A 22,640-nucleotide genomic window follows, 5' to 3' on the forward strand; every position below is an offset into this window, starting at 1 on the left:
AAATATTAAGTCAATTTTATCATCAGCTTTCAGTGAAATTTTATTGCTTCTTTCTGCAGCTCTCACTGAAATAAGGCTAATTTTCAACTTTGTTCAAATGTGCTGTAACTTTTGTTCCAAATGGTTTTCAAGAGTCTTTCATGGCTTGCCAAGCAGAACTCAGCATGCTAAACTAGTTATATATAGTATTTGCATTGAAATCTTAAGTCAATTTTATCATCAGCTTTCAGTGAAATTTTATTGCTTCTTTCTGCAGCTCTCACTGAAATAAGGCTAATTTTCAACTTTGTTCAAATGTGCTGTAACTTTTGTTCCAAATGGTTTTCAAGAGTCTTTCATGGCTTGCCAAGCAGAACTCAGCATGCTAAACTAGTTATATATAGTATTTGCATTGAAATATTAAGTCAATTTTATCATCAGCTCTCAGTGAAATTTTATTGCTTCTTTCTGCAGCTCTCACTGAAATAAGGCTAATTTTCAACTTTGTTCAAATGTGCTGTAACTTTTGTTCCAAATGGTTTTCAAGAGTCTTTCATGGCTTGCCAAGCAGAACTCAGCATGCTAAACTAGTTATATATAGTATTTGCATTGAAATCTTAAGTCAATTTTATCATCAGCTTTCAGTGAAATTTTATTGCTTCTTTCTGCAGCTCTCACTGAAATAAGGCTAATTTTCAACTTTGTTCAAATGTGCTGTAACTTTTGTTCCAAATGGTTTTCAAGAGTCTTTCATGGCTTGCCAAGCAGAACTCAGCATGCTAAACTAGTTATATATAGTATTTGCATTGAAATATTAAGTCAATTTTATCATCAGCTTTCAGTGAAATTTTATTGCTTCTTTCTGCAGCTCTCACTGAAATAAGGCTAATTTTCAACTTTGTTCAAATGTGCTGTAACTTTTGTTCCAAATGGTTTTCAAGAGTCTTTCATGGCTTGCCAAGCAGAACTCAGCATGCTAAACTAGTTATATATAGTATTTGCATTGAAATCTTAAGTCAATTTTATCATCAGCTTTCAGTGAAATTTTATTGCTTCTTTCTGCAGCTCTCACTGAAATAAGGCTAATTTTCAACTTTGTTCAAATGTGCTGTAACTTTTGTTCCAAATGGTTTTCAAGAGTCTTTCATGGCTTGCCAAGCAGAACTCAGCATGCTAAACTAGTTATATATAGTATTTGCATTGAAATATTAAGTCAATTTTATCATCAGCTTTCAGTGAAATTTTATTGCTTCTTTCTGCAGCTCTCACTGAAATAAGGCTAATTTTCAACTTTGTTCAAATGTGCTGTAACTTTTGTTCCAAATGGTTTTCAAGAGTCTTTCATGGCTTGCCAAGCAGAACTCAGCATGCTAAACTAGTTATATATAGTATTTGCATTGAAATCTTAAGTCAATTTTATCATCAGCTTTCAGTGAAATTTTATTGCTTCTTTCTGCAGCTCTCACTGAAATAAGGCTAATTTTCAACTTTGTTCAAATGTGCTGTAACTTTTGTTCCAAATGGTTTTCAAGAGTCTTTCATGGCTTGCCAAGCAGAACTCAGCATGCTAAACTAGTTATATATAGTATTTGCATTGAAATATTAAGTCAATTTTATCATCAGCTCTCAGTGAAATTTTATTGCTTCTTTCTGCAGCTCTCACTGAAATAAGGCTAATTTTCAACTTTGTTCAAATGTGCTGTAACTTTTGTTCCAAATGGTTTTCAAGAGTCTTTCATGGCTTGCCAAGCAGAACTCAGCATGCTAAACTAGTTATATATAGTATTTGCATTGAAATATTAAGTCAATTTTATCATCAGCTTTCAGTGAAATTTTATTGCTTCTTTCTGCAGCTCTCACTGAAATTAGGCTAATTTTCAACTTTGTTCAAATGTGCTGTAACTTTTGTTCCAAATGGTTTTCAAGAGTCTTTCATGGCTTGCCAAGCAGAACTCAGCATGCTAAACTAGTTATATATAGTATTTGCATTGAAATCTTAAGTCAATTTTATCATCAGCTTTCAGTGAAATTTTATTGCTTCTTTCTGCAGCTCTCACTGAAATAAGGCTAATTTTCAACTTTGTTCAAATGTGCTGTAACTTTTGTTCCAAATGGTTTTCAAGAGTCTTTCATGGCTTGCCAAGCAGAACTCAGCATGCTAAACTAGTTATATATAGTATTTGCATTGAAATATTAAGTCAATTTTATCATCAGCTCTCAGTGAAATTTTATTGCTTCTTTCTGCAGCTCTCACTGAAATAAGGCTAATTTTCAACTTTGTTCAAATGTGCTGTAACTTTTGTTCCAAATGGTTTTCAAGAGTCTTTCATGGCTTGCCAAGCAGAACTCAGCATGCTAAACTAGTTATATATAGTATTTGCATTGAAATCTTAAGTCAATTTTATCATCAGCTTTCAGTGAAATTTTATTGCTTCTTTCTGCAGCTCTCACTGAAATAAGGCTAATTTTCAACTTTGTTCAAATGTGCTGTAACTTTTGTTCCAAATGGTTTTCAAGAGTCTTTCATGGCTTGCCAAGCAGAACTCAGCATGCTAAACTAGTTATATATAGTATTTGCATTGAAATCTTAAGTCAATTTTATCATCAGCTTTCAGTGAAATTTTAATGCTTCTTTCTGCAGCTCTCACTGAAATAAGGCTAATTTTCAACTTTGTTCAAATGTGCTGTAACTTTTGTTCCAAATGGTTTTCAAGAGTCTTTCACAGATTGCCAAGCTGAACTCAGGATGCCAAACAAGTTGTACATAGTGTTTGTATTGAAATATTAAGAACACATATGCCATTGAAAAGAAAAAAGTTCCCCACAACAGTCACCTCAAAAAAATTCATCCTTGAGAAAAAAAAAAATTCGTAAAAAAAATTCTTCCTTTGTTAAAAAAAACCTTCCTCTCAAAATATAATCTTCCACCAAAAAGAAAAATTTTGCTCAAACTTTTTTTCCAAATGGTTATCAAGAGTCTTTCACAGCTTTCCAAGCTGAACTCAGGATGCCAAACAAGTTGTACATAGTGTTTGTATTGAAATATTAAGAACATTTTGGAAGCAGTTTTCATTTGCCTTTGAAAAAAAAAAAGTTCCCTACAACAGTCACATCAAAAAATTCTTCCTTCAGAAAAAAAAAATCGTAAAAAAATTCTTCCTATGTTAAAAAAATGTTCCTCTCAAAATATAGTATTCCACCAAAAAGAAAAATTTCCTAACTTTTTTTCCAAATGGTTTTCAAGAGTCTTTCACAGCTTGCCAAGCTGAATTCTGGATGCCAAACAAGTTGTACATAGTGTTTGTATTGAAATATTAAGAACAAATATAAAATTGAAAAAAAAAAGTTCCCCACAACAGTCACCTCAAAAAAATTCTTCCTTCAGAAAAAAAAAAATTCGTAAAAAAATTCTTCCTATGTTAAAAAAAATCTTCATCCCAAAATATAATCTTCCACCAAAAAGAAAAATTTTGCTCAAATTTTTTTTCCAAATGGTTTTCTAGAGTATTTCACAGGTTGCCAAGCTGAACACAGGATGCCAAACATTGCAAAAAAAGAAGAACATTTCGGTAGCAGTTTTCATATGCCATTGAAAAAAAAAAAAAGTTCACCACAACAGTCACCTCAAAAAAATTCTTCCTTCAGAAAAAAAAAAATCGTAAAAAAATTCTTCCTATGTTAAAAAAAATCTTCCTCTCAAAATATAATCTTCCACCAAAAAGAAAAATGTTGCTAAAACTTTTTTTCCAAATGGTTTTCAAGAGTATTTCACAGCTTGCCAAGCTGAACTCAGGATTCCAAACATTGCAATAAGAAGAACATTTCGATAGCAGTTTTCATATGCCATTGAAAAAAAAAAGTTCCCCACAAAAGTCACCTCAAATAAATTCTTCCTTCAGAAAAAAAAAATTCGTAAAAAAATTCTTCCTATGTTAAAAAAAATCTTCCTCTCAAAATATAATCTTCCACCAAAAAGAAAAATGTTGCTAAAACTTTTTTTCCAAATTTTTTTCAAGAGTATTTCACAGCTTGCCAAGCTGAACTCAGGATTCCAAACATTGCAATAAGAAGAACATTTCGATAGCAGTTTTCATATGCCATTGAAAAAAAAAAGTTCCCCACAAAAGTCACCTCAAAAAAATTCTTCCTTCAGAAAAAAAAAATTCGTAAAAAAATTCTTCCTATGTTAAAAAAAATCTTCATCTCAAAATATAATCTTCCACCAAAAAGGAAAATTTTGCCCAAACTTTTTTTCCAAATAGTTTTCAAGAGTGTTTCACAGCTTGCCAAGCTGAACTCAGGATGCCAAACATTGCAATAAGAAGAACATTTCGGTAGCAGTTTTCATATGCCATTGAAAAAAAAAAAAGTTCACCACAACAGTCACCTCAAAAAAATTCTTCCTTCAGAAAAAAAAAATCGTAAAAAAATTCTTCCTATGTTAAAAAAAATGTTCCTCTCAAAATATAATCTTCCACCAAAAAGGAAAATTTTGCCCAAACTTTTTTTCCAAATGGTTTTCAAGAGTGTTTCACAGCTTGCCAAGCTGAACTCAGGATGCCAAACATTGCAATAAGAAGAACATTTCGGTAGCAGTTTTCATATGCCATTGAAAAAAAAAAAAGTTCACCACAACAGTCACCTCAAAAAAATTCTTCCTTCAGAAAAAAAAAATCGTAAAAAAATTCTTCCTATGTTAAAAAAACTGTTCCTCTCAAAATATAATCTTCCACCAAAAAGGAAAATTTTGCCCAAACTTTTTTTCCAAATGGTTTTCAAGAGTTTTTCACAGCTTGCCAAGCTGAACTCAGGATGCCAAACATTGCAATGAGAAGAATGTTTCGATAGCAGTTTTCATATGCCATTGAAAAAAAAAAGTTCCCCACAAAAGTCACCTCAAAAAAATTCTTCCTTCAGAAAAAAAAAATTCGCAAAAAAATTCTTCCTATGTTAAAAAAAATCTTCATCTCAAAATATAATCTTCTACCAAAAAGGAAAATTTTGCCCAAACTTTTTTTCCAAATGGTTTTCAAGAGTGTTTCACAGCTTGCCAAGCTGAACTCAGGATGCCAAACATTGCAATAAGAAGAACATTTCGGTAGCAGTTTTCATATGCCATTGAAAAAAAAAAAAGTTCACCACAACAGTCACCTCAAAAAAATTCTTCCTTCAGAAAAAAAAAATCGTAAAAAAATTCTTCCTATGTTAAAAAAAATGTTCCTCTCAAAATATAATCTTCCACCAAAAAGGAAAATTTCGCCCAAACTTTTTTTCCAAATGGATTTCAAGAGTGTTTCACAGCTTGCCAAGCTGAACTCAGGATGCCAAACATTGCAATAAGAAGAACATTTCGGTAGCAGTTTTCATATGCCATTGAAAAAAAAAAAAGTTCACCACAACAGTCACCTCAAAAAATTCTTCCTTCAGAAAAAAAAAATCATAAAAAAATTCTTCCTATGTTAAAAAAAATGTTCCTCTCAAAATATAATCTTCCACCAAAAAGGAAAATTTTGCCCAAACTTTTTTTCCAAATGGTTTTCAAGAGTGTTTCACAGCTTGCCAAGCTGAACTCAGGATGCCAAACATTGCAATAAGAAGAACGTTTCAATAGCAGTTTTCATATGCCATTGAAAAAAAAAAGTTCCCCACAACAGTCACCTCAAAAAAATTCTTCCTTCAGAAAAAAAAAAATTCGTAAAAAAAATTCTTCCTATGTTAAAAAAAATCTTCGTCTCAAAATATAGTCTTCCACCAAAAAGAAAAATTTTGCTCAAACTTTTTTTCCAAATGGTTTTCAAGAGTATTTCACAGCTTGCCAAGCTGAACTCAGGATTCCAAACAAGTTGTACTTTCAATTATTTGCATTGAAATATAAAGCAGATTTCAGAAGCAGTTTTCATTTGCCTTCAAAAAAAGAATTCCCACTGTCAACCGAAAAAAAATTCTTCCTCCAAAAAAAACCAATGTCGATAAAAAAAATCTTCCTGTGATAAAAGAAATCTTCCTCTCAAAATATAATCTTCCACCAAAAAGAAAAATTTTGCTCAAACTTTTTTTCAGCTTTCAGTGAAATTTTATTGCTTCTTTCTGCAGCTCTCACTGAAATAAGGCTAATTTTCAACTTTGTTCAAATGTGCTGTAACTTTTGTTCCAAATGGTTTTCAAGAGTCTTTCATGGCTTGCCAAGCAGAACTCAGCATGCTAAACTAGTTATATATAGTATTTGCATTGAAATATTAAGTCAATTTTATCATCAGCTTTCAGTGAAATTTTATTGCTTCTTTCTGCAGCTCTCACTGAAATAAGGCTAATTTTCAACTTTGTTCAAATGTGCTGTAACTTTTGTTCCAAATGGTTTTCAAGAGTCTTTCATGGCTTGCCAAGCAGAACTCAGCATGCTAAACTAGTTATATATAGTATTTGCATTGAAATCTTAAGTCAATTTTATCATCAGCTTTCAGTGAAATTTTATTGCTTCTTTCTGCAGCTCTCACTGAAATAAGGCTAATTTTCAACTTTGTTCAAATGTGCTGTAACTTTTGTTCCAAATGGTTTTCAAGAGTCTTTCATGGCTTGCCAAGCAGAACTCAGCATGCTAAACTAGTTATATATAGTATTTGCATTGAAATCTTAAGTCAATTTTATCATCAGCTTTCAGTGAAATTTTATTGCTTCTTTCTGCAGCTCTCACTGAAATAAGGCTAATTTTCAACTTTGTTCAAATGTGCTGTAACTTTTGTTCCAAATGGTTTTCAAGAGTCTTTCATGGCTTGCCAAGCAGAACTCAGCATGCTAAACTAGTTATATATAGTATTTGCATTGAAATATTAAGTCAATTTTATCATCAGCTTTCAGTGAAATTTTATTGCTTCTTTCTGCAGCTCTCAATGAAATAAGGCTAATTTTCAACTTTGTTCAAATGTGCTGTAACTTTTGTTCCAAATGGTTTTCAAGAGTCTTTCATGGCTTGCCAAGCAGAACTCAGCATGCTAAACTAGTTATATATAGTATTTGTATTGAAATATTAAGTCAATTTTATCATCAGCTTTCAGTGAAATTTTATTGCTTCTTTCTGCAGCTCTCACTGAAATAAGGCTAATTTTCAACTTTGTTCAAATGTGCTGTAACTTTTGTTCCAAATGGTCTTCAAGAGTCTTTCATGGCTTGCCAAGCAGAACTCAGCATGCTAAACTAGTTATATATAGTATTTGCATTGAAATATTAAGTCAATTTTATCATCAGCTCTCAGTGAAATTTTATTGCTTCTTTCTGCAGCTCTCACTGAAATAAGGCTAATTTTCAACTTTGTTCAAATGTGCTGTAACTTTTGTTCCAAATGGTTTTCAAGAGTCTTTCATGGCTTGCCAAGCAGAACTCAGCATGCTAAACTAGTTATATATAGTATTTGCATTGAAATCTTAAGTCAATTTTATCATCAGCTTTCAGTGAAATTTTATTGCTTCTTTCTGCAGCTCTCACTGAAATAAGGCTAATTTTCAACTTTGTTCAAATGTGCTGTAACTTTTGTTCCAAATGGTTTTCAAGAGTCTTTCATGGCTTGCCAAGCAGAACTCAGCATGCTAAACTAGTTATATATAGTATTTGCATTGAAATCTTAAGTCAATTTTATCATCAGCTTTCAGTGAAATTTTATTGCTTCTTTCTGCAGCTCTCACTGAAATAAGGCTAATTTTCAACTTTGTTCAAATGTGCTGTAACTTTTGTTCCAAATGGTTTTCAAGAGTCTTTCATGGCTTGCCAAGCAGAACTCAGCATGCTAAACTAGTTATATATAGTATTTGCATTGAAATCTTAAGTCAATTTTATCATCAGCTTTCAGTGAAATTTTATTGCTTCTTTCTGCAGCTCTCACTGAAATAAGGCTAATTTTCAACTTTGTTCAAATGTGCTGTAACTTTTGTTCCAAATGGTTTTCAAGAGTCTTTCATGGCTTGCCAAGCAGAACTCAGCATGCTAAACTAGTTATATATAGTATTTGCATTGAAATATTAAGTCAATTTTATCATCAGCTTTCAGTGAAATTTTATTGCTTCTTTCTGCAGCTCTCACTGAAATAAGGCTAATTTTCAACTTTGTTCAAATGTGCTGTAACTTTTGTTCCAAATGGTTTTCAAGAGTCTTTCATGGCTTGCCAAGCAGAACTCAGCATGCTAAACTAGTTATATATAGTATTTGCATTGAAATCTTAAGTCAATATTATCATCAGCTTTCAGTGAAATTTTATTGCTTCTTTCTGCAGCTCTCACTGAAATAAGGCTAATTTTCAACTTTGTTCAAATGTGCTGTAACTTTTGTTCCAAATGGTTTTCAAGAGTCTTTCATGGCTTGCCAAGCAGAACTCAGCATGCTAAACTAGTTATATATAGTATTTGCATTGAAATATTAAGTCAATTTTATCATCAGCTCTCAGTGAAATTTTATTGCTTCTTTCTGCAGCTCTCACTGAAATAAGGCTAATTTTCAACTTTGTTCAAATGTGCTGTAACTTTTGTTCCAAATGGTTTTCAAGAGTCTTTCATGGCTTGCCAAGCAGAACTCAGCATGCTAAACTAGTTATATATAGTATTTGCATTGAAATATTAAGTCAATTTTATCATCAGCTTTCAGTGAAATTTTATTGCTTCTTTCTGCAGCTCTCACTGAAATAAGGCTAATTTTCAACTTTGTTCAAATGTGCTGTAACTTTTGTTCCAAATGGTTTTCAAGAGTCTTTCATGGCTTGCCAAGCAGAACTCAGCATGCTAAACTAGTTATATATAGTATTTGCATTGAAATCTTAAGTCAATTTTATCATCAGCTTTCAGTGAAATTTTATTGCTTCTTTCTGCAGCTCTCACTGAAATAAGGCTAATTTTCAACTTTGTTCAAATGTGCTGTAACTTTTGTTCCAAATGGTTTTCAAGAGTCTTTCATGGCTTGCCAAGCAGAACTCAGCATGCTAAACTAGTTATATATAGTATTTGCATTGAAATATTAAGTCAATTTTATCATCAGCTCTCAGTGAAATTTTATTGCTTCTTTCTGCAGCTCTCACTGAAATAAGGCTAATTTTCAACTTTGTTCAAATGTGCTGTAACTTTTGTTCCAAATGGTTTTCAAGAGTCTTTCATGGCTTGCCAAGCAGAACTCAGCATGCTAAACTAGTTATATATAGTATTTGCATTGAAATCTTAAGTCAATTTTATCATCAGCTTTCAGTGAAATTTTATTGCTTCTTTCTGCAGCTCTCACTGAAATAAGGCTAATTTTCAACTTTGTTCAAATGTGCTGTAACTTTTGTTCCAAATGGTTTTCAAGAGTCTTTCATGGCTTGCCAAGCAGAACTCAGCATGCTAAACTAGTTATATATAGTATTTGCATTGAAATCTTAAGTCAATTTTATCATCAGCTTTCAGTGAAATTTTAATGCTTCTTTCTGCAGCTCTCACTGAAATAAGGCTAATTTTCAACTTTGTTCAAATGTGCTGTAACTTTTGTTCCAAATGGTTTTCAAGAGTCTTTCACAGATTGCCAAGCTGAACTCAGGATGCCAAACAAGTTGTACATAGTGTTTGTATTGAAATATTAAGAACACATATGCCATTGAAAAGAAAAAAGTTCCCCACAACAGTCACCTCAAAAAAATTCATCCTTGAGAAAAAAAAAAATTCGTAAAAAAAATTCTTCCTTTGTTAAAAAAAACCTTCCTCTCAAAATATAATCTTCCACCAAAAAGAAAAATTTTGCTCAAACTTTTTTTCCAAATGGTTATCAAGAGTCTTTCACAGCTTTCCAAGCTGAACTCAGGATGCCAAACAAGTTGTACATAGTGTTTGTATTGAAATATTAAGAACATTTTGGAAGCAGTTTTCATTTGCCTTTGAAAAAAAAAAAGTTCCCTACAACAGTCACATCAAAAAAATTCTTCCTTCAGAAAAAAAAAATCGTAAAAAAATTCTTCCTATGTTAAAAAAATGTTCCTCTCAAAATATAGTATTCCACCAAAAAGAAAAATTTCCTAACTTTTTTTCCAAATGGTTTTCAAGAGTCTTTCACAGCTTGCCAAGCTGAATTCTGGATGCCAAACAAGTTGTACATAGTGTTTGTATTGAAATATTAAGAACAAATATAACATTGAAAAAAAAAAGTTCCCCACAACAGTCACCTCAAAAAAATTCTTCCTTCAGAAAAAAAAAAATTCGTAAAAAAATTCTTCCTATGTTAAAAAAAATCTTCATCCCAAAATATAATCTTCCACCAAAAAGAAAAATTTTGCTCAAATTTTTTTTCCAAATGGTTTTCTAGAGTATTTCACAGGTTGCCAAGCTGAACACAGGATGCCAAACATTGCAAAAAAAGAAGAACATTTCGGTAGCAGTTTTCATATGCCATTGAAAAAAAAAAAAAGTTCACCACAACAGTCACCTCAAAAAAATTCTTCCTTCAGAAAAAAAAAAATCGTAAAAAAATTCTTCCTATGTTAAAAAAAATCTTCCTCTCAAAATATAATCTTCCACCAAAAAGAAAAATGTTGCTAAAACTTTTTTTCCAAATGGTTTTCAAGAGTATTTCACAGCTTGCCAAGCTGAACTCAGGATTCCAAACATTGCAATAAGAAGAACATTTCGATAGCAGTTTTCATATGCCATTGAAAAAAAAAAGTTCCCCACAAAAGTCACCTCAAATAAATTCTTCCTTCAGAAAAAAAAAATTCGTAAAAAAATTCTTCCTATGTTAAAAAAAATCTTCCTCTCAAAATATAATCTTCCACCAAAAAGAAAAATGTTGCTAAAACTTTTTTTCCAAATTTTTTTCAAGAGTATTTCACAGCTTGCCAAGCTGAACTCAGGATTCCAAACATTGCAATAAGAAGAACATTTCGATAGCAGTTTTCATATGCCATTGAAAAAAAAAAGTTCCCCACAAAAGTCACCTCAAAAAAATTCTTCCTTCAGAAAAAAAAAATTCGTAAAAAAATTCTTCCTATGTTAAAAAAAATCTTCATCTCAAAATATAATCTTCCACCAAAAAGGAAAATTTTGCCCAAACTTTTTTTCCAAATAGTTTTCAAGAGTGTTTCACAGCTTGCCAAGCTGAACTCAGGATGCCAAACATTGCAATAAGAAGAACATTTCGGTAGCAGTTTTCATATGCCATTGAAAAAAAAAAAAGTTCACCACAACAGTCACCTCAAAAAAATTCTTCCTTCAGAAAAAAAAAATCGTAAAAAAATTCTTCCTATGTTAAAAAAAATGTTCCTCTCAAAATATAATCTTCCACCAAAAAGGAAAATTTTGCCCAAACTTTTTTTCCAAATGGTTTTCAAGAGTGTTTCACAGCTTGCCAAGCTGAACTCAGGATGCCAAACATTGCAATAAGAAGAACATTTCGGTAGCAGTTTTCATATGCCATTGAAAAAAAAAAAAGTTCACCACAACAGTCACCTCAAAAAAATTCTTCCTTCAGAAAAAAAAAATCGTAAAAAAATTCTTCCTATGTTAAAAAAACTGTTCCTCTCAAAATATAATCTTCCACCAAAAAGGAAAATTTTGCCCAAACTTTTTTTCCAAATGGTTTTCAAGAGTTTTTCACAGCTTGCCAAGCTGAACTCAGGATGCCAAACATTGCAATGAGAAGAATGTTTCGATAGCAGTTTTCATATGCCATTGAAAAAAAAAAGTTCCCCACAAAAGTCACCTCAAAAAAATTCTTCCTTCAGAAAAAAAAAATTCGCAAAAAAATTCTTCCTATGTTAAAAAAAATCTTCATCTCAAAATATAATCTTCTACCAAAAAGGAAAATTTTGCCCAAACTTTTTTTCCAAATGGTTTTCAAGAGTGTTTCACAGCTTGCCAAGCTGAACTCAGGATGCCAAACATTGCAATAAGAAGAACATTTCGGTAGCAGTTTTCATATGCCATTGAAAAAAAAAAAAAGTTCACCACAACAGTCACCTCAAAAAAATTCTTCCTTCAGAAAAAAAAAATCGTAAAAAAATTCTTCCTATGTTAAAAAAAATGTTCCTCTCAAAATATAATCTTCCACCAAAAAGGAAAATTTCGCCCAAACTTTTTTTCCAAATGGATTTCAAGAGTGTTTCACAGCTTGCCAAGCTGAACTCAGGATGCCAAACATTGCAATAAGAAGAACATTTCGGTAGCAGTTTTCATATGCCATTGAAAAAAAAAAAAGTTCACCACAACAGTCACCTCAAAAAATTCTTCCTTCAGAAAAAAAAAATCATAAAAAAATTCTTCCTATGTTAAAAAAAATGTTCCTCTCAAAATATAATCTTCCACCAAAAAGGAAAATTTTGCCCAAACTTTTTTTCCAAATGGTTTTCAAGAGTGTTTCACAGCTTGCCAAGCTGAACTCAGGATGCCAAACATTGCAATAAGAAGAACGTTTCAATAGCAGTTTTCATATGCCATTGAAAAAAAAAAGTTCCCCACAACAGTCACCTCAAAAAAATTCTTCCTTCAGAAAAAAAAAAATTCGTAAAAAAAATTCTTCCTATGTTAAAAAAAATCTTCGTCTCAAAATATAGTCTTCCACCAAAAAGAAAAATTTTGCTCAAACTTTTTTTCCAAATGGTTTTCAAGAGTATTTCACAGCTTGCCAAGCTGAACTCAGGATTCCAAACAAGTTGTACTTTCAATTATTTGCATTGAAATATAAAGCAGATTTCAGAAGCAGTTTTCATTTGCCTTCAAAAAAAGAATTCCCACTGTCAACCGAAAAAAAATTCTTCCTCCAAAAAAAACCAATGTCGATAAAAAAAATCTTCCTGTGATAAAAGAAATCTTCCTCTCAAAATATAATCTTCCACCAAAAAGAAAAATTTTGCTCAAACTTTTTTTCAGCTTTCAGTGAAATTTTATTGCTTCTTTCTGCAGCTCTCACTGAAATAAGGCTAATTTTCAACTTTGTTCAAATGTGCTGTAACTTTTGTTCCAAATGGTTTTCAAGAGTCTTTCATGGCTTGCCAAGCAGAACTCAGCATGCTAAACTAGTTATATATAGTATTTGCATTGAAATATTAAGTCAATTTTATCATCAGCTTTCAGTGAAATTTTATTGCTTCTTTCTGCAGCTCTCACTGAAATAAGGCTAATTTTCAACTTTGTTCAAATGTGCTGTAACTTTTGTTCCAAATGGTTTTCAAGAGTCTTTCATGGCTTGCCAAGCAGAACTCAGCATGCTAAACTAGTTATATATAGTATTTGCATTGAAATCTTAAGTCAATTTTATCATCAGCTTTCAGTGAAATTTTATTGCTTCTTTCTGCAGCTCTCACTGAAATAAGGCTAATTTTCAACTTTGTTCAAATGTGCTGTAACTTTTGTTCCAAATGGTTTTCAAGAGTCTTTCATGGCTTGCCAAGCAGAACTCAGCATGCTAAACTAGTTATATATAGTATTTGCATTGAAATCTTAAGTCAATTTTATCATCAGCTTTCAGTGAAATTTTATTGCTTCTTTCTGCAGCTCTCACTGAAATAAGGCTAATTTTCAACTTTGTTCAAATGTGCTGTAACTTTTGTTCCAAATGGTTTTCAAGAGTCTTTCATGGCTTGCCAAGCAGAACTCAGCATGCTAAACTAGTTATATATAGTATTTGCATTGAAATATTAAGTCAATTTTATCATCAGCTTTCAGTGAAATTTTATTGCTTCTTTCTGCAGCTCTCAATGAAATAAGGCTAATTTTCAACTTTGTTCAAATGTGCTGTAACTTTTGTTCCAAATGGTTTTCAAGAGTCTTTCATGGCTTGCCAAGCAGAACTCAGCATGCTAAACTAGTTATATATAGTATTTGTATTGAAATATTAAGTCAATTTTATCATCAGCTTTCAGTGAAATTTTATTGCTTCTTTCTGCAGCTCTCACTGAAATAAGGCTAATTTTCAACTTTGTTCAAATGTGCTGTAACTTTTGTTCCAAATGGTCTTCAAGAGTCTTTCATGGCTTGCCAAGCAGAACTCAGCATGCTAAACTAGTTATATATAGTATTTGCATTGAAATATTAAGTCAATTTTATCATCAGCTCTCAGTGAAATTTTATTGCTTCTTTCTGCAGCTCTCACTGAAATAAGGCTAATTTTCAACTTTGTTCAAATGTGCTGTAACTTTTGTTCCAAATGGTTTTCAAGAGTCTTTCATGGCTTGCCAAGCAGAACTCAGCATGCTAAACTAGTTATATATAGTATTTGCATTGAAATCTTAAGTCAATTTTATCATCAGCTTTCAGTGAAATTTTATTGCTTCTTTCTGCAGCTCTCACTGAAATAAGGCTAATTTTCAACTTTGTTCAAATGTGCTGTAACTTTTGTTCCAAATGGTTTTCAAGAGTCTTTCATGGCTTGCCAAGCAGAACTCAGCATGCTAAACTAGTTATATATAGTATTTGCATTGAAATCTTAAGTCAATTTTATCATCAGCTTTCAGTGAAATTTTATTGCTTCTTTCTGCAGCTCTCACTGAAATAAGGCTAATTTTCAACTTTGTTCAAATGTGCTGTAACTTTTGTTCCAAATGGTTTTCAAGAGTATTTCATGGCTTGCCAAGCAGAACTCAGCATGCTAAACTAGTTATATATAGTATTTGCATTGAAATCTTAAGTCAATTTTATCATCAGCTTTCAGTGAAATTTTATTGCTTCTTTCTGCAGCTCTCACTGAAATAAGGCTAATTTTCAACTTTGTTCAAATGTGCTGTAACTTTTGTTCCAAATGGTTTTCAAGAGTCTTTCATGGCTTGCCAAGCAGAACTCAGCATATTAAACTAGTTATATATAGTATTTGCATTGAAATATTAAGTCAATTTTATCATCAGCTCTCAGTGAAATTTTATTGCTTCTTTCTGCAGCTCTCACTGAAATAAGGCTAATTTTCAACTTTGTTCAAATGTGCTGTAACTTTTGTTCCAAATGGTTTTCAAGAGTCTTTCATGGCTTGCCAAGCAGAACTCAGCATGCTAAACTAGTTATATATAGTATTTGCATTGAAATATTAAGTCAATTTTATCATCAGCTCTCAGTGAAATTTTATTGCTTCTTTCTGCAGCTCTCACTGAAATAAGGCTAATTTTCAACTTTGTTCAAATGTGCTGTAACTTTTGTTCCAAATGGTTTTCAAGAGTCTTTCATGGCTTGCCAAGCAGAACTCAGCATGCTAAACTAGTTATATATAGTATTTGCATTGAAATATTAAGTCAATTTTATCATCAGCTTTCAGTGAAATTTTATTGCTTCTTTCTGCAGCTCTCAATGAAATAAGGCTAATTTTCAACTTTGTTCAAATGTGCTGTAACTTTTGTTCCAAATGGTTTTCAAGAGTCTTTCATGGCTTGCCAAGCAGAACTCAGCATGCTAAACTAGTTATATATAGTATTTGTATTGAAATATTAAGTCAATTTTATCATCAGCTTTCAGTGAAATTTTATTGCTTCTTTCTGCAGCTCTCACTGAAATAAGGCTAATTTTCAACTTTGTTCAAATGTGCTGTAACTTTTGTTCCAAATGGTTTTCAAGAGTCTTTCATGGCTTGCCAAGCAGAACTCAGCATGCTAAACTAGTTATATATAGTATTTGCATTGAAATCTTAAGTCAATTTTATCATCAGCTTTCAGTGAAATTTTATTGCTTCTTTCTGCAGCTCTCACTGAAATAAGGCTAATTTTCAACTTTGTTCAAATGTGCTGTAACTTTTGTTCCAAATGGTTTTCAAGAGTATTTCATGGCTTGCCAAGCAGAACTCAGCATGCTAAACTAGTTATATATAGTATTTGCATTGAAATCTTAAGTCAATTTTATCATCAGCTTTCAGTGAAATTTTATTGCTTCTTTCTGCAGCTCTCACTGAAATAAGGCTAATTTTCAACTTTGTTCAAATGTGCTGTAACTTTTGTTCCAAATGGTTTTCAAGAGTCTTTCATGGCTTGCCAAGCAGAACTCAGCATATTAAACTAGTTATATATAGTATTTGCATTGAAATATTAAGTCAATTTTATCATCAGCTCTCAGTGAAATTTTATTGCTTCTTTCTGCAGCTCTCACTGAAATAAGGCTAATTTTCAACTTTGTTCAAATGTGCTGTAACTTTTGTTCCAAATGGTTTTCAAGAGTCTTTCATGGCTTGCCAAGCAGAACTCAGCATGCTAAACTAGTTATATATAGTATTTGCATTGAAATATTAAGTCAATTTTATCATCAGCTCTCAGTGAAATTTTATTGCTTCTTTCTGCAGCTCTCACTGAAATAAGGCTAATTTTCAACTTTGTTCAAATGTGCTGTAACTTTTGTTCCAAATGGTTTTCAAGAGTCTTTCATGGCTTGCCAAGCAGAACTCAGCATGCTAAACTAGTTATATATAGTATTTGCATTGAAATCTTAAGTCAATTTTATCATCAGCTTTCAGTGAAATTTTATTGCTTCTTTCTGCAGCTCTCACTGAAATAAGGCTAATTTTCAACTTTGTTCAAATGTGCTGTAACTTTTGTTCCAAATGGTTTTCAAGAGTCTTTCATGGCTTGCCAAGCAGAACTCAGCATGCTAAACTAGTTATATATAGTATTTGCATTGAAATATTAAGTCAATTTTATCATCAGCTTTCAGTGAAATTTTATTGCTTCTTTCTGCAGCTCTCAATGAAATAAGGCTAATTTTCAACTTTGTTCAAATGTGCTGTAACTTTTGTTCCAAATGGTTTTCAAGAGTCTTTCATGGCTTGCCAAGCAGAACTCAGCATGCTAAACTAGTTATATATAGTATTTGTATTGAAATATTAAGTCAATTTTATCATCAGCTTTCAGTGAAATTTTATTGCTTCTTTCTGCAGCTCTCACTGAAATAAGGCTAATTTTCAACTTTGTTCAAATGTGCTGTAACTTTTGTTCCAAATGGTTTTCAAGAGTCTTTCATGGCTTGCCAAGCAGAACTCAGCATGCTAAACTAGTTATATATAGTATTTGCATTGAAATCTTAAGTCAATTTTATCATCAGCTTTCAGTGAAATTTTATTGCTTCTTTCTGCAGCTCTCACTGAAATAAGGCTAATTTTCAACTTTGTTCAAATGTGCTGTAACTTTTGTTCCAAATGGTTTTCAAGAGTATTTCATGGCTTGCCAAGCAGAACTCAGCATGCTAAACTAGTTATATATAGTATTTGCATTGAAATCTTAAGTCAATTTTATCATCAGCTTTCAGTGAAATTTTATTGCTTCTTTCTGCAGCTCTCACTGAAATAAGGCTAATTTTCAACTTTGTTCAAATGTGCTGTAACTTTTGTTCCAAATGGTTTTCAAGAGTCTTTCATGGCTTGCCAAGCAGAACTCAGCATGCTAAACTAGTTATATATAGTATTTGCATTGAAATCTTAAGTCAATTTTATCATCAGCTTTCAGTGAAATTTTAATGCTTCTTTCTGCAGCTCTCACTGAAATAAGGCTAATTTTCAACTTTGTTCAAATGTGCTGTAACTTTTGTTCCAAATGGTTTTCAAGAGTCTTTCATGGATTGCCAAGCTGAACTCAGGATGCCAAACAAGTTGTACATAGTGTTTGTATTGAAATATTAAGAACACATATGCCATTGAAAAGAAAAAAGTTCCCCACAACAGTCACCTCAAAAAAATTCATCCTTGAGAAAAAAAAAAATTCGTAAAAAAAATTCTTCCTTTGTTAAAAAAAACCTTCCTCTCAAAATATAATCTTCCACCAAAAAGAAAAATTTTGCTCAAACTTTTTTTCCAAATGGTTATCAAGAGTCTTTCACAGCTTTCCAAGCTGAACTCAGGATGCCAAACAAGTTGTACATAGTGTTTGTATTGAAATATTAAGAACATTTTGGAAGCAGTTTTCATTTGCCTTTGAAAAAAAAAAAGTTCCCTACAACAGTCACATCAAAAAAATTCTTCCTTCAGAAAAAAAAAATCGTAAAAAAATTCTTCCTATGTTAAAAAAATGTTCCTCTCAAAATATAGTATTCCACCAAAAAGAAAAATTTCCTAACTTTTTTTCCAAATGGTTTTCAAGAGTCTTTCACAGCTTGCCAAGCTGAATTCTGGATGCCAAACAAGTTGTACATAGTGTTTGTATTGAAATATTAAGAACAAATATAACATTGAAAAAAAAAAGTTCCCCACAACAGTCACCTCAAAAAAATTCTTCATTCAGAAAAAAAAAAATTCGTAAAAAAATTCTTCCTATGTTAAAAAAAATCTTCATCCCAAAATATAATCTTCCACCAAAAAGAAAAATTTTGCTCAAATTTTTTTTCCAAATGGTTTTCTAGAGTATTTCACAGGTTGCCAAGCTGAACACAGGATGCCAAACATTGCAAAAAAAGAAGAACATTTCGGTAGCAGTTTTCATATGCCATTGAAAAAAAAAAAAAGTTCACCACAACAGTCACCTCAAAAAAATTCTTCCTTCAGAAAAAAAAAAATCGTAAAAAAATTCTTCCTATGTTAAAAAAAATCTTCCTCTCAAAATATAATCTTCCACCAAAAAGAAAAATGTTGCTAAAACTTTTTTTCCAAATGGTTTTCAAGAGTATTTCACAGCTTGCCAAGCTGAACTCAGGATTCCAAACATTGCAATAAGAAGAACATTTCGATAGCAGTTTTCATATGCCATTGAAAAAAAAAAGTTCCCCACAAAAGTCACCTCAAATAAATTCTTCCTTCAGAAAAAAAAAATTCGTAAAAAAATTCTTCCTATGTTAAAAAAAATCTTCCTCTCAAAATATAATCTTCCACCAAAAAGAAAAATGTTGCTAAAACTTTTTTTCCAAATTTTTTTCAAGAGTATTTCACAGCTTGCCAAGCTGAACTCAGGATTCCAAACATTGCAATAAGAAGAACATTTCGATAGCAGTTTTCATATGCCATTGAAAAAAAAAAGTTCCCCACAAAAGTCACCTCAAAAAAATTCTTCCTTCAGAAAAAAAAAATTCGTAAAAAAATTCTTCCTATGTTAAAAAAAATCTTCATCTCAAAATATAATCTTCCACCAAAAAGGAAAATTTTGCCCAAACTTTTTTTCCAAATAGTTTTCAAGAGTGTTTCACAGCTTGCCAAGCTGAACTCAGGATGCCAAACATTGCAATAAGAAGAACATTTCGGTAGCAGTTTTCATATGCCATTGAAAAAAAAAAAAGTTCACCACAACATTTACCTCAAAAAAATTCTTCCTTCAGAAAAAAAAAATCGTAAAAAAATTCTTCCTATGTTAAAAAAAATGTTCCTCTCAAAATATAATCTTCCACCAAAAAGGAAAATTTTGCCCAAACTTTTTTTCCAAATGGTTTTCAAGAGTGTTTCACAGCTTGCCAAGCTGAACTCAGGATGCCAAACATTGCAATAAGAAGAACATTTCGGTAGCAGTTTTCATATGCCATTGAAAAAAAAAAAAGTTCACCACAACAGTCACCTCAAAAAAATTCTTCCTTCAGAAAAAAAAAATCGTAAAAAAATTCTTCCTATGTTAAAAAAACTGTTCCTCTCAAAATATAATCTTCCACCAAAAAGGAAAATTTTGCCCAAACTTTTTTTCCAAATGGTTTTCAAGAGTTTTTCACAGCTTGCCAAGCTGAACTCAGGATGCCAAACATTGCAATGAGAAGAATGTTTCGATAGCAGTTTTCATATGCCATTGAAAAAAAAAAGTTCCCCACAAAAGTCACCTCAAAAAAATTCTTCCTTCAGAAAAAAAAAATTCGCAAAAAAATTCTTCCTATGTTAAAAAAAATCTTCATCTCAAAATATAATCTTCTACCAAAAAGGAAAATTTTGCCCAAACTTTTTTTCCAAATGGTTTTCAAGAGTGTTTCACAGCTTGCCAAGCTGAACTCAGGATGCCAAACATTGCAATAAGAAGAACATTTCGGTAGCAGTTTTCATATGCCATTGAAAAAAAAAAAAGTTCACCACAACAGTCATCTCAAAAAAATTCTTCCTTCAGAAAAAAAAAATCGTAAAAAAATTCTTCCTATGTTAAAAAAAATGTTCCTCTCAAAATATAATCTTCCACCAAAAAGGAAAATTTCGCCCAAACTTTTTTTCCAAATGGATTTCAAGAGTGTTTCACAGCTTGCCAAGCTGAACTCAGGATGCCAAACATTGCAATAAGAAGAACATTTCGGTAGCAGTTTTCATATGCCATTGAAAAAAAAAAAAGTTCACCACAACAGTCACCTCAAAAAATTCTTCCTTCAGAAAAAAAAAATCATAAAAAAATTCTTCCTATGTTAAAAAAAATGTTCCTCTCAAAATATAATCTTCCACCAAAAAGGAAAATTTTGCCCAAACTTTTTTTCCAAATGGTTTTCAAGAGTGTTTCACAGCTTGCCAAGCTGAACTCAGGATGCCAAACATTGCAATAAGAAGAACGTTTCAATAGCAGTTTTCATATGCCATTGAAAAAAAAAAGTTCCCCACAACAGTCACCTCAAAAAAATTCTTCCTTCAGAAAAAAAAAAATTCGTAAAAAAAATTCTTCCTATGTTAAAAAAAATCTTCGTCTCAAAATATAGTCTTCCACCAAAAAGAAAAATTTTGCTCAAACTTTTTTTCCAAATGGTTTTCAAGAGTATTTCACAGCTTGCCAAGCTGAACTCAGGATTCCAAACAAGTTGTACTTTCAATTATTTGCATTGAAATATAAAGCAGATTTCAGAAGCAGTTTTCATTTGCCTTCAAAAAAAGAATTCCCACTGTCAACCGAAAAAAAATTCTTCCTCCAAAAAAAACCAATGTCGATAAAAAAAATCTTCCTGTGATAAAAGAAATCTTCCTCTCAAAATATAATCTTCCACCAAAAAGAAAAATTTTGCTCAAACTTTTTTTCAGCTTTCAGTGAAATTTTATTGCTTCTTTCTGCAGCTCTCACTGAAATAAGGCTAATTTTCAACTTTGTTCAAATGTGCTGTAACTTTTGTTCCAAATGGTTTTCAAGAGTCTTTCATGGCTTGCCAAGCAGAACTCAGCATGCTAAACTAGTTATATATAGTATTTGCATTGAAATATTAAGTCAATTTTATCATCAGCTTTCAGTGAAATTTTATTGCTTCTTTCTGCAGCTCTCACTGAAATAAGGCTAATTTTCAACTTTGTTCAAATGTGCTGTAACTTTTGTTCCAAATGGTTTTCAAGAGTCTTTCATGGCTTGCCAAGCAGAACTCAGCATGCTAAACTAGTTATATATAGTATTTGCATTGAAATCTTAAGTCAATTTTATCATCAGCTTTCAGTGAAATTTTATTGCTTCTTTCTGCAGCTCTCACTGAAATAAGGCTAATTTTCAACTTTGTTCAAATGTGCTGTAACTTTTGTTCCAAATGGTTTTCAAGAGTCTTTCATGGCTTGCCAAGCAGAACTCAGCATGCTAAACTAGTTATATATAGTATTTGCATTGAAATATTAAGTCAATTTTATCATCAGCTTTCAGTGAAATTTTATTGCTTCTTTCTGCAGCTCTCAATGAAATAAGGCTAATTTTCAACTTTGTTCAAATGTGCTGTAACTTTTGTTCCAAATGGTTTTCAAGAGTCTTTCATGGCTTGCCAAGCAGAACTCAGCATGCTAAACTAGTTATATATAGTATTTGTATTGAAATATTAAGTCAATTTTATCATCAGCTTTCAGTGAAATTTTATTGCTTCTTTCTGCAGCTCTCACTGAAATAAGGCTAATTTTCAACTTTGTTCAAATGTGCTGTAACTTTTGTTCCAAATGGTCTTCAAGAGTCTTTCATGGCTTGCCAAGCAGAACTCAGCATGCTAAACTAGTTATATATAGTATTTGCATTGAAATATTAAGTCAATTTTATCATCAGCTCTCAGTGAAATTTTATTGCTTCTTTCTGCAGCTCTCACTGAAATAAGGCTAATTTTCAACTTTGTTCAAATGTGCTGTAACTTTTGTTCCAAATGGTTTTCAAGAGTCTTTCATGGCTTGCCAAGCAGAACTCAGCATGCTAAACTAGTTATATATAGTATTTGCATTGAAATCTTAAGTCAATTTTATCATCAGCTTTCAGTGAAATTTTATTGCTTCTTTCTGCAGCTCTCACTGAAATAAGGCTAATTTTCAACTTTGTTCAAATGTGCTGTAACTTTTGTTCCAAATGGTTTTCAAGAGTCTTTCATGGCTTGCCAAGCAGAACTCAGCATGCTAAACTAGTTATATATAGTATTTGCATTGAAATCTTAAGTCAATTTTATCATCAGCTTTCAGTGAAATTTTATTGCTTCTTTCTGCAGCTCTCACTGAAATAAGGCTAATTTTCAACTTTGTTCAAATGTGCTGTAACTTTTGTTCCAAATGGTTTTCAAGAGTATTTCATGGCTTGCCAAGCAGAACTCAGCATGCTAAACTAGTTATATATAGTATTTGCATTGAAATCTTAAGTTAATTTTATCATCAGCTTTCAGTGAAATTTTATTGCTTCTTTCTGCAGCTCTCACTGAAATAAGGCTAATTTTCAACTTTGTTCAAATGTGCTGTAACTTTTGTTCCAAATGGTTTTCAAGAGTCTTTCATGGCTTGCCAAGCAGAACTCAGCATATTAAACTAGTTATATATAGTATTTGCATTGAAATATTAAGTCAATTTTATCATCAGCTCTCAGTGAAATTTTATTGCTTCTTTCTGCAGCTCTCACT

Source organism: Ammodytes marinus, assembly GCF_949987685.1.
Source record: "Ammodytes marinus genome assembly, chromosome: 3".
NCBI lineage: Eukaryota > Metazoa > Chordata > Actinopteri > Uranoscopiformes > Ammodytidae > Ammodytes > Ammodytes marinus.